This window comes from Mytilus edulis, chromosome 14 (assembly GCF_963676685.1).
Source record: "Mytilus edulis chromosome 14, xbMytEdul2.2, whole genome shotgun sequence".
Lineage (NCBI taxonomy): Eukaryota > Metazoa > Mollusca > Bivalvia > Mytilida > Mytilidae > Mytilus > Mytilus edulis.
The window spans coordinates 35,117,642-35,129,607 of record NC_092357.1 but is presented as its reverse complement, the minus strand read 5'-3'; positions in this window follow the sequence as shown (position 1 = coordinate 35,129,607).

Sequence of the window (11,966 nt, the reverse complement as noted above, 5' to 3'; positions counted from 1 at the left end):
TCAGGAAAATGGCAATTGTTTTTCACTCGTTTCGTTGATTGATTTTGTCACTTTTTGTAGATCTCCTTTCGAAGTTCTCTTATTTTTATACTTTTCTTATTATTTGGCTCGAAATTTGGTTCATCATGAATAAGATGTTTTGGACGAAAAGGGGTCCCTGTATTTTTGGCATAAACAGGGATTTACATGATATATGAATAAAGTTTGGAAAAGGAAATGAATGTAATTCCCACTAAAACAAGAATCAAACATCATAGCACTATACACTAAGCCATTCAGATGTCAATTCATATATGATATATGTAACATGTTTCAAGATTTATATCTTCATTAGGAACATTCAAACAAAAATCCCCAAAACATGGATGTATAAAAACCTGAATTAATATAGGTGTGGGGCTTTATGACCAAAAGGGTCTAAAACAATAGTCCAAATCTGTCAAAGACCAACTTAGCCAGCGAGAGTTGGAACATCAGTTTCTAAAATTATCGATGGGGAATTAAAGATAAGTATGTTAGGAAACATGGCAGTATTGATAAAAACTGACTTCCTATAAAAGTTCATGCAGGAAATTTTGAACAGTAATAGAAAATTAAAATATATATAACCTTTGTCTGTGTCAAGTTCGAAGCAAATGCAATGGTTTCAGTTCGTGTCTTCTTTTGTTTTTTTTGTTTTTCGTTTTCTGTTTTAACTTTTGTATTGTTTATAATTTTGTAATGGAGGAAACTTTTTGTGTGTGGATTTGCTCATTGTTGATGTTATACGATGATTTGTAGTTGTTTACATCCCGACATTTGGCGCTGGTAGATAGCTGTCTCATTGGCAGTCATATCACATCGCCATATGTTCATATGTAATAATTCAAACTAGTTTAACTACGCCACATCCTATAAGTGCTTGGCCCAAGTCAAGAGCCTGTAATGGAGAGTTGTCTCATTGGCAATCATACCACATCTTATTTTTATACGTGTAGTAAAAAAAATATCTGTACGAAGTTTAAAGACAGAACGAAGAGCGAGGCTTGCATGTATTGTTTGTTTTTTTTAGTTTAAGCTAAACGCGTTATTAAAGTCAAGTTAGAATTTTCAACTGTCTATTTTTAACGTTGTTTGCATGGCATTAACACACCGAAAAAAACCACACAAACTGTACTGCGAAGGTAGTTACCAGTTGTTCAAATTAGAAGCAGGAATAATGGAGTTACTGAATGTATATCGTTATGTCTATGTACTGAAAAGGTACCCGTTTCTTCCTGTGCTGAACTGTTAACATGCTTGTCTGGCTGTAATGGTTTAGTATTCGTCTTGTGTTTCCTATAATGATATTTCCTGTTGGTTGACAATGAGATTTTTTTCTTCTTTGGCATTTTTCTGTAACTAAAAAAAACAAAACAAATGATAACATATAAATAAATTAAAAGGTGAAACATTGATCCTTCATTGTGTCATACAACACAACACCAAACTACTCCGTAAAGACGACAAACAAACAGGTTAAAATCTTTGAATATTGTTTTCATTGGTATTAATATTGATTTTGTTATCTGTAAATTTAAATCAAACTAAATATAATGTTAAATAGATACCTGTATCTTTGTCATGTTTTTCTCTGACTGTTTATGATGTCTTTACACTAACAACATTGGATTTTGGAAGTGTGTTGATTAATAATTTAGTTTTAGACTCGTGATTTTTTTATAAGTTGTTAATGACTTTGAACTAGCTGCCAGTAACTGGAAGTACTCTTAATTAGATCTGTATTTAGTGTCTGTTTGTTGTTGGTATGTACAAGTACCAGTCTACGTCTAATCTGTGTTTTTGTTCAATGTATTTATATTTGTATTCATCTGATGAGTTAAACCTTTTCAATTGACAGTCTGTTTTAATTTGCGTAGTGTAATATGAAATGCTCATCAAATGCTAACTGTGTTGTCTTTTTAAGATCACATTGGAACAGGTATTTTGTTGTTGACAAATTATACTACAATTTTACAAATGTATCTAAAAAGTATATAGAAAAGGGTTAAAATACGTGATCAAGTTGCTTGTAGGGAAAAGGAAGATTTAAGTTGAACTATCTTCATATATATAGCGATCACAGTCCACAATAATTCTAAATGGGATACAAGGACGCTGGGCATGTTTTCAAAAATGTTATTTTTGTTGTTTTTCATTTTGATATTTCATGAATGCATTCAAAGATGAAACGAAATCATACATTAGATATATATGGAAGTGTTTAACGACCTTGCCGGAAGACGTTTGGTGAGCTTTATCATATTTTATGCCGTGGATCATGAACAGGTAGTGGAGGACGCCATATGTAGGCCGCCATCTTGGTTTTGGTGAGTTGATTTTCTTTTGTTGACTATTTTTGTTGTTATTTCTTCACAACGGCTGCTTTCAGGGCCAGTGTGGTCAGCTTGGCAGCCCGCTAACCTCGATGAAGGAGTACCGGTATATGAGTCTCGGACGTAGTATTATAGATGACAGGAAGCGTTATCAGGATCAAAGCCGCGAGGCAGTGAATTGAAGGTCAATAACGCAACACCTAGGATACAGCCCTCGGACGTAAATCGGCATAACACTCACCCATGATACAACGGGTTTTGGAGTGCATGTTAATGCGGGTACGCCTACTACACTACGTCTACTGTACGGCTTGGATTGGTTTATGTCTTTGAAAGTAGTAAGTCGTTGATCATCTAACTGTAAACCCTCATCGATGATAGCTGGTAAAGGAGAGCTGGCCCAGCACGTCCGTTCAGCTGTAATGACTGAGACGTGACTGATGAATGGATTGATTGGATTGATGTCAGATTATAATAGTTTAATATTAATTATATATATTATGTAATTCTAGATAAGAGAGCTTCGATTACATGTGTTACAATAAACACTGGTAGGGGTCAATGTATAATCTAACATTTATACGCTGATGCTAATTTCGGTGGTTTTTGATAATTGAAAAACGTGCACATCTGTCAACGCCTTAATTTTTTAATTAGTGCAATACATATTTCACTAGAAATAGTTTTAAATTAATATTACAAATATTTACTTGATGTATGATAGCAGTATTAGCACCAACGCTTAATAATAACGTAATCTAAGATAAAAATGATTTTGAATTTCAAAAATTCGTATTTGAAATTAAAAAAACACACACAACAAAAATGAAATCGTATTTAAGATAACAGCATCAATCTCAAAATAGATCTATATGTAAATCCAGTCAAAGTCGTTAAACACTTCCATCATCATCAATACGGAATTTATTACATATTTTTATTTCGTCGACAAAGAACATTGAATTTACTGTTACTCCACTGTCCCAGGTTAGGGGAGGGTTGGGATTCTGCTTACATGTTTAACCCCGCCAAATTCTGTATGTATGTGCCTGTCTCAAATCAGGAGCCTGTAATCCTGGGTTGTCATTTGTTTGTGAGTTACATATTTGTTTTTCGTTCAGTTTTTGTACAAAAATTAGGCAGTTAGTTTTGTCGTTTGAAATGTTTTACATTGTCATTTTGGGGCCTTTTATAGCTGACTATGCGTATTGGGTTTTGCCCATACGATGACCTATAGTTGTTAATTTCTGTTTCATTTCGGTCCATTATAGAGAGTTGTCTCATTGAAATCATACCACATCTTCTTATTTATGTTTACTGTCAATTCGCGTTTTTACCCTTTTCAGAAAACAAATCACCATGCAATAGACCACTGTTTTAACAAATTTGATTTTCACGTCTAGCTCATCATGACATGGGGTTTTGTTTAGCTTTTATAGAGTATGTATCCTCCTATTTAATACAACAACAGCTAAATTCTCTGAACTAATGTCGAGTACACGAAAACAAGTCATGAAGAAACTTTGTTCATTTATAAAAAAAATATTAATACTTTTGTTTGTCCTCCTGGCTAATGACTCTTGTAACCTCTCGCCTTGTTTTTCTTTTTATATATATATATAAGTATTGTGAATAGATGTAAAAGTGTCTTTATAATTCATTAGTTTCTGAATGATTTTCATGATATAAATACACCAATACAAGTTCTCTTTTATTGCAAACATAATTTATGTAATATATGAATCAATTTTATAAATTCATTGCATAAGGCAATAAATAAAGCACTATGGTAAAATAATGAGTAATATGGGGCACTATATGTAAAAATTAAAATAGCAAGGGTTCAGCAGAGCCCAGCTGTGTCTTGCCTTCTTTTGCTGTTAACATGGTTAAACACAGGCTCAACAAAAATGAGGAAAAAAATTGATAACAATATTCCTCTCGATTTGATTGTAAGAAGCTTCTGTCCAAGTTTAGTAATAATCCAGGATAGTTAATAAATCTAATATTTTTTTTTAACTTTTAACTACAGACTGTATGTAATGTCAACTGGAAGACAAGAGTGCACACGCTGAAATGTCTCGCCTTCTTTACTTATCATTGATATTATGTTGATAGTCCTAAATATAAAGCTTTATTACAACTGTCACATAAACTTAACATTAACCAAGAAAACTAAACATTGACCAATGAACCATGAAACTGAGGTCAAGGTCAGATGAACCATGCCAGGCAGGCATGTACAGCTAACAATTCTTCCATACAACAAATATAGTTGACCTATTTCTTATAGTTTAAGAAATTCAGACCAATACACAAAATCTTAACACTGAGCAATGAACCGTGAAAATTAGGTCAAGGTCAAATAAAACCTGCGCAACTGATATAGATCATAATATATTTCCATATACCAAATATAGTTGATCTATTGCATATAGTATTAGAAAAAGAACAAAACTCAAAAACTTAATTTTGACCACTGAACCATGAAAATGAGGTCAAGGTCAGATGACACCTGCCAGCTAGACATGTACACCTTACAATCATTCCATACACCAAATATAGTAGACCTATTGCATACAGTATAAAAAAAACGCAGACCAAAACACAAAAACTTGACTATAACCACTGAACCATGAAAACGAGGTCAAGGTCAGATGACACCTGTCAGCTAGACATATACACCTTACAACCATTCCATACACCAAATATAGTAGACCTTTTGCATACAGTATAAGAAAAACAGACCAAAACACAAAAACTTAACTATAACCACTGAACCATGAAAATGAGGTCAAGGTCAAATGACACATACCAGTTAGACATGTACACCTTACAGTTCTTCTATACCCCGCATATACTAGACCTATTGCTTGTAGTATCTGTGATATGGACTTGACCACCAAAACTTAACCTTGTTCACTGATCCATGAAATGAGATCGAGGTCAAGTAAAAACTGTCTGACAGGCATGAGGACCTTGCAAGGTAAGCACATACAAAATATAGTTATCCTATTACTTATGATAAGAGAGAATTTAACATTACAAAAAATCTTAACTTTTTTTCAAGTAGTCACTGAACCATGAAAATGAGGTCAAGGACATTGGACATGTAACTGACGGAAACTTCGTAACATGAAGCATCCATATACAAAGTATGAAGCATCAAGGTCTTCCACCTTCTAAAATATAAAGCTTTTAAGAAGTTAGTTAACGCCGCCGCCGTAGCCTCCACCGGATCATTATCCCTATGCCGAGCTGTCTGCGACAAAAGTCGCAGGCTCGACAAAAAACTAAGTCCATTTTTAAGTAAAATAAAGAAAAACAGGAACAAAATTTCACAGAAATTCCTTTTAGATACTAGCTTTTGATTATTAACAAGCTTCTGTCCAAGTTTGGTACAAATCCAGGATAGTTTATGAAAGTTATTAAAATTAAAAAAAAATTTAACCACAGAGTGAATGTTATTTTTCCTGGCAGAAAAATCCAATAATAAGTAAAATGCGGAAAAAATGGATATTTTTTTACAAAATTTATTTCTGGATACTATCTTATGATCACGAACAAGCTTCTGTCCAAGTTTGGTAGAAATCCAGGATAATTTAAGAAAGTTATTAAAATTTTAAAAATTTTGACAACAGATCGAGTGAATGTAATGTTTCCTGGCAGAAAAACTGAGTCCATTTTAAAGTAAAATAAGGAAAAACAGGATTTATTTTTACAAAATTTGTTTCTGGATACTATTTTATGATCATAAACATTAGCTTTTGTCCAAGTTTGGTAGAAATCCAGGATAGTTTAAGAAAGTTATTAAAAATTTTAAAATCTTAACAACAAAATTTAACTACAGAGTTAATGTAATATTTCCTTGCAGAAAAACTAAATCCATTTATAATTAAAATAAGGAAAAACAGGATTTTTTTTTACAAAATTTACTTCTGGATACTATCTTATGATGTGATGGTAAAAGGAACTGTTGTCTTGTAGTAGTAAGGTAGTGTTATTTCTTGTTGGGGTAACAATCTGTTCAGGGTCGTCGTTCCATTCTGGAGTGCATATAATTTATTTCTAATATCAATTTTTAGAACAGTGTACATGTATCTATTAAAAAAAATGAAGTAGAATAAATAAAAAGACACATGTACACATATCCTTTTTTTTGTCTTCTGTTTGTCACATTAAATACATTTTCCTGCCAAAAAATATATGAAATATAAAATATTTTTGCCCGTTTTCCTTGATTTAAGGTGGTACCTAATACTACACTACTAACACTACTGGAGATAACTCTGCAATATCAGCTAAACGTTTTAATTACGTTGCCTTGTGAAGGCAATACAAAGCTTCACAATGACCAAAATTAGTGTTTGTCAAACTGCTATAACCAGTGTAATTTTTCTGATAAAACGCTTGGTTCAAATTTTTTGATTTTTTTATATTTTTGTAAAAGGGTCAAAGTAAATAGTTTGTCAAAATTTTATGAAAATTAGATGAGCCAAATTAATTTAAGTGAAAGTGTTGGGTACCACCTTAATAGGTGATTAAAATATCTTTCTTAAGGTGGTACCCAACACTTTCACTAAACTTAATTTGGCTCGTTTAATTTTCATAAAATTTTGACAAAGTATTTACTTTGAACCTTTATCCAGTATATAAAAATTTCAAAAATTTTGAACCAACCGTTTTGTCAGAAAAATTATACTGGTTATATAGCAGTTTGACAAACAACAATTTTGATCATTTCCTTAAAATCTATGTCTTTTCCTAAAAAAACATTCTTTACATTTTCAAATTCGTAGTACATTGTCTGGTGAGAGAATAATGAAATTTCATAATGAATTTTGGAAAGTTATATCAAAACCCATGCATTTTTTCCCCTCAGAAACATAAAGCAGCGTTCATTTGATAGATTGATTCAGTATCATGCAAATATCAAATAATTTTTTCTGCCTGAATTGGTTGGCAAGCCCTCTGAAAATTACAAAACAGAATTTTTGTTTTGCAAATTTATCCGGATGAAATTCGTGCACGTGTGCAAATTTAAAGATTTATTTTAACTGAAACTATGTCGAAACTACACTAAAATGGAATCTATAAGGCTTACCTTTACTAGTAATAGTAGTTTATACTTGTCTTGTATTTTATCCTTCTTTCTATCTCTTCAATCAAGATGCAACAAAGAAATTCGTTAAGCGATACCAGAGACATGACAGGAAATGGACCGCCGTGTTGCCTGTGTCTTTGGCCGAGTTCATTTGAAACTCTCGAGTTACTTTTACTTACTCGGGTTTCAACAAAACGATTTTACTTGAACCACTCGAGTTAACCCCTCGTACCCTTGTTCCAACCCTCACCGAGCCAGGGTTATTCTAAACTCGAGAATATCTTGAATGACGTCAAACCAATGAGAATATTTTATTTTTCATGCTTGGTCAGGGCCTTACCCTAGAGTTGCTTGGAGTTGTTCCGAATATCCACTCTAGGGCAGTCACGTGATAATCTATCAACTCTGAAGTCGATTGAAGAGTTTCAAGTTAACTCGGCCTTTTCCGGTTCACTTGAAACTCTCGAGTTAACTTTACTTACTCGGGTTTCAACAATACGATTTTACTTGAACCACTCGAGTTAACCCCGCGTACCCTGGTTCAAACCCTCACCGAGCCAGGGTTAAACTCGAGAATATCTTGAATGACGTCAAACCAATGAGAATATTTTATTGTTTATGCTTGGTCAGGGCCTTACCCTAGAGTTACTTAGAGTTGTTCCGAATATCAACTCTGGTGCGTTCACGTGATAATCTATTAACTCTGAAGTCGATTGTAGAGTTTCAAGTGTACTCGACCTATCTTATTTGTTATGCCACCGACCGAGGCGAACCTGGGTTATGCCTCAGTGGGGAGTCCCGTGTAATCTCGAGCCGCGTTTTATTCCTTATAGGTATTCAATTTTGTGTACAGAGAAACTACGCCAAAACAAAAATAAAAGGAAATATTTTCAATTTGCTAGCTGTACATGTTGTTTCTTTTCTTTTTACAAGGGTTTTGATAGAGTCTGGTTTATAATGTTGAGTCTATAAAGTTTTCACTTAAAACTGGGACTATTAATAGTTAGTATAAAAGTCCCAGCTTAAAATAAGTTTATAACACTTAGTTTTTGAAAATTAAAAATCACACAAGACTAACAAAAGCTACTGACTTGGGAGAGGCACAAAAATGCGGCGGGGTTAAACATGTTTTTGAGATCTCAACCCTCCCCCTATACCTCTAGCCAATGTACAAAAACAAACGCAAAACAATACGCATAGTAAAATTCAGTTTAAGAGAAGTCCGAGTCCGATGTCAGAACAGGAAACAAAAGAAAAAATAAACAAAATGACAATAATACATAATAACAAAAGACTACTAGCAGTTACTGACATGCCAGCTCCAGACCTCAATTAAACTGATTGAACGATTATGACTTCATCATATGAATATCAAGCACTATTATACTATCATAAAATATGAGAAGAGCATAACCCCGTCATGCCAACAACTGGTTTTAGAATAAATGTGTTTAATTTCGATGCAAAGACCCTATAAGTGAATCAATATTAAAGCCAGCATATGCAATCTTTAATGACCTGACAACAGTATCGTAACTATATCCCTTCTGAATAAGTCTGTTTAAATGTTTAGTTAGCTTTTGAGGTGAATACTGACATTTTTGTGCTTTGTAAAGAATATTACCATAAATGATTGGATGTGAAATACCTGAACGTATAAGATGTCTGCATGTTGAGTTATATTAACGAATGATGTCCTTGTATCGATGATAAAATTTAGTAAATGTTTTGGCACAACTTTTTGGAATTTTAGATCCTCAATGCTCTTCAACTTTGTACTTGTTGGCTTTAAAAATATTTTGATATGAGCGTCACTGATGAGTCTTATGTAGACGAAACGCGCGTCTGGCGTACTAAATTATAATCCTGGTAACTTTGATAACTATTTACGCCACTGGGTCGATGCCACTGCTGGTGGACGTTTCGTCCCCGACGGTATCACCAGCCCAGCAGTCAACACTTCGGTGTTGACATGAATATCAATAATGTGGTCATTTGTTTTCCATAAATTTCCTGTTTACAAAACTTAATTTTTCGAAAAACTAAGGATTTTCTTATCCCGGGCATAGATTACCTTTGCCGTATTTGGCACAACTTTTTGGAATTTAGGATCCTCAATGCTCTTCAACTTTGTACTTGTTTGGCTTTATAAATTTTTTGATATGAGCGTCACTGATGAGTCTTGTGTAGACGAAACGCGCGTCTGGCGTACTAAATTATAATCCTGGTAACTTTGATAACTATTGACTAGTTTGTGATATCGAAATCCCTGGTGTAATAATTTTTCAGTAATACATAAATTTCTCTCGCTAAAATCTAATACGCTGTTACATACACGAGCGAATCGTACAAGTTGAGATATATAAACACCATTAGATGGTGACAAGGGAACGTCACCATCTAAAAATGGATAATTAACGATAGGAAATGAAAAATCATCTCTTTTATCATAAATTTTTGTATTAAGCTTCCCGTAAATGTTATAGATATCAAGATCGAGGAAAGGGCAGTGGTCATTGCTAGTATTAGCTTTATTCAAAGTAAGTTCAACAGGATAAATTTCTTTAGTATACATACTGAAGTCATCATTATTGAGAGCCAATTATATATCATCCAAATATCTTAAAGTATTGTTTAATGTTTGTATCAGATGTTGTTTTCATGGGTCTTTGCTGATTTTAATCATAAATTGTAACTCTTAACAATACAAAAACAGGTCCGCAATAAGTGGTGCACAGTTAGTCCCCATTGGAATTCCAATAACTGGACTATATACGGAATCTCCAAAGCGAACAAAAATGGTGTCTAATAAAAATTCAAAGACAGATATAGTATCAAAGCATGTTCAATTCACATAGTCCTTTTGTTTGTTGCTACTAAAAAATTACCTAAAAGAGTTTGAACATATGTTTTTGCCTTCTGACTTATTAAATGCCGATTTAATTTTCTTAATAAGAATATGAGGCAAAGTGGTTTATAGGGTAGAAAAATCAAAACTTTGAACAGATTCAAAATCACCAATACATGCATGAAATTAATTAAGTACTTCAAACGAGTTTTTGACACTCCAAAAGTAATTAATTCCACTATTTTCAAAGGCCTTATTTGAACAGTTTATTATCAGGTTTTTGATTGTACTAATTGTACTAGTAAGTAGAATAGAACAATGAAATAAATCTATATTTGTAAGGTGTTTTGTGTAGCTTCGGAAGCCAGTTCATAGTTGGGACTTTCATTGTATTTGGTTCTGCTTGTAAAGAAGTAGCTTAAAGTTTATCTTTTGTTTGACAACTAATGCTATTGTATGGCAACATATGATTGGTACCCTTCCCCCTTTTTATATGACTTGAATGTATTGCAACCCCCCTTTAATAAATGGCTGGATCTCTGTAAGTGAGCATTGTGTTGCTAAATCTGTTTTGTGTGTAATGTTTTGTAAATTATCTTCTTTTTGTAAATATCATCCATCTGATGAGTTAAGCTATTTTCAACTGATTTTTATAGTTTGTTCTTCTGTTGTACTGTTTATGGCAAGCCGTTCTCGTCAAAACTATGTTTAAACAATTTTTTCGAAAAAAATACACACTGAGATTTAAAAACCTAAAATAACACACTGAGAAATCGAAATTACACACTGAGATTTAAAAAAATAAAAAACACACACTGAGAATTCAAAATTACACACTGAGATTTTAAAAAGACACACTGAGATGAAATAAATTGAAAAACACACACTGAGAATTGATAATTACACACTGAGATTTCAAAAATACACACTGAGATTAATATGCAAATTACTAATGAATATTCATGAGATGAATAATTCAACAGATTAATATCTTGATCTCAAGAACTCTTGTCATTATAATGAAATGCGATTCCTTTAACCTACATTCGTAATAAATTTCAAGACTTAACATCGCTTATATTCATAAGTTAGTTTGTTGCCTATAATTCAGGTCATTACTACCAGTAATTAAACATGGGTCCCTTTTCAAAAGTCTTCCAACTGTTTTCCTGATTTCGCTAGTTAATCTTTTATATTTTTGTTACGTTTATATGCTATAATAGACACTTTCCTTGGACGAGAGGAGAGAGTAAGCATTTTGCTGCATTCTTTTGCAGATTGTTCCAATGTTTTCTTATAATTTTAATAAAGTTTTTCACCATTTGGTTATATTTTGTAATAAGAGTAAGTGAATATTTTTCTTGTTCTTGTATTTCTAAAGTTTTTTTTATTAATAATTTGGAACCAAATCGAAGGACTAACGAGTTATGTCCCCTTGTTGTTTTAAGCTTGTAATAGATTCAGATTAAGTATGCTAATTAGATATGTGCGCATAAAAAGTGCGCACAAATCTCAGTGTGTAATTTTAAATTCTCAGTGTGTAATTTTAAATTCTCAGTGTGTATTTTTAAATTCTCAGTGTGTAATTTCAAATTCTCAGTGTGTGTTTTCAGTTTATTTATTCTCAGTGTGTCTTTTTGAAATCTCAGTGTGTAATTTT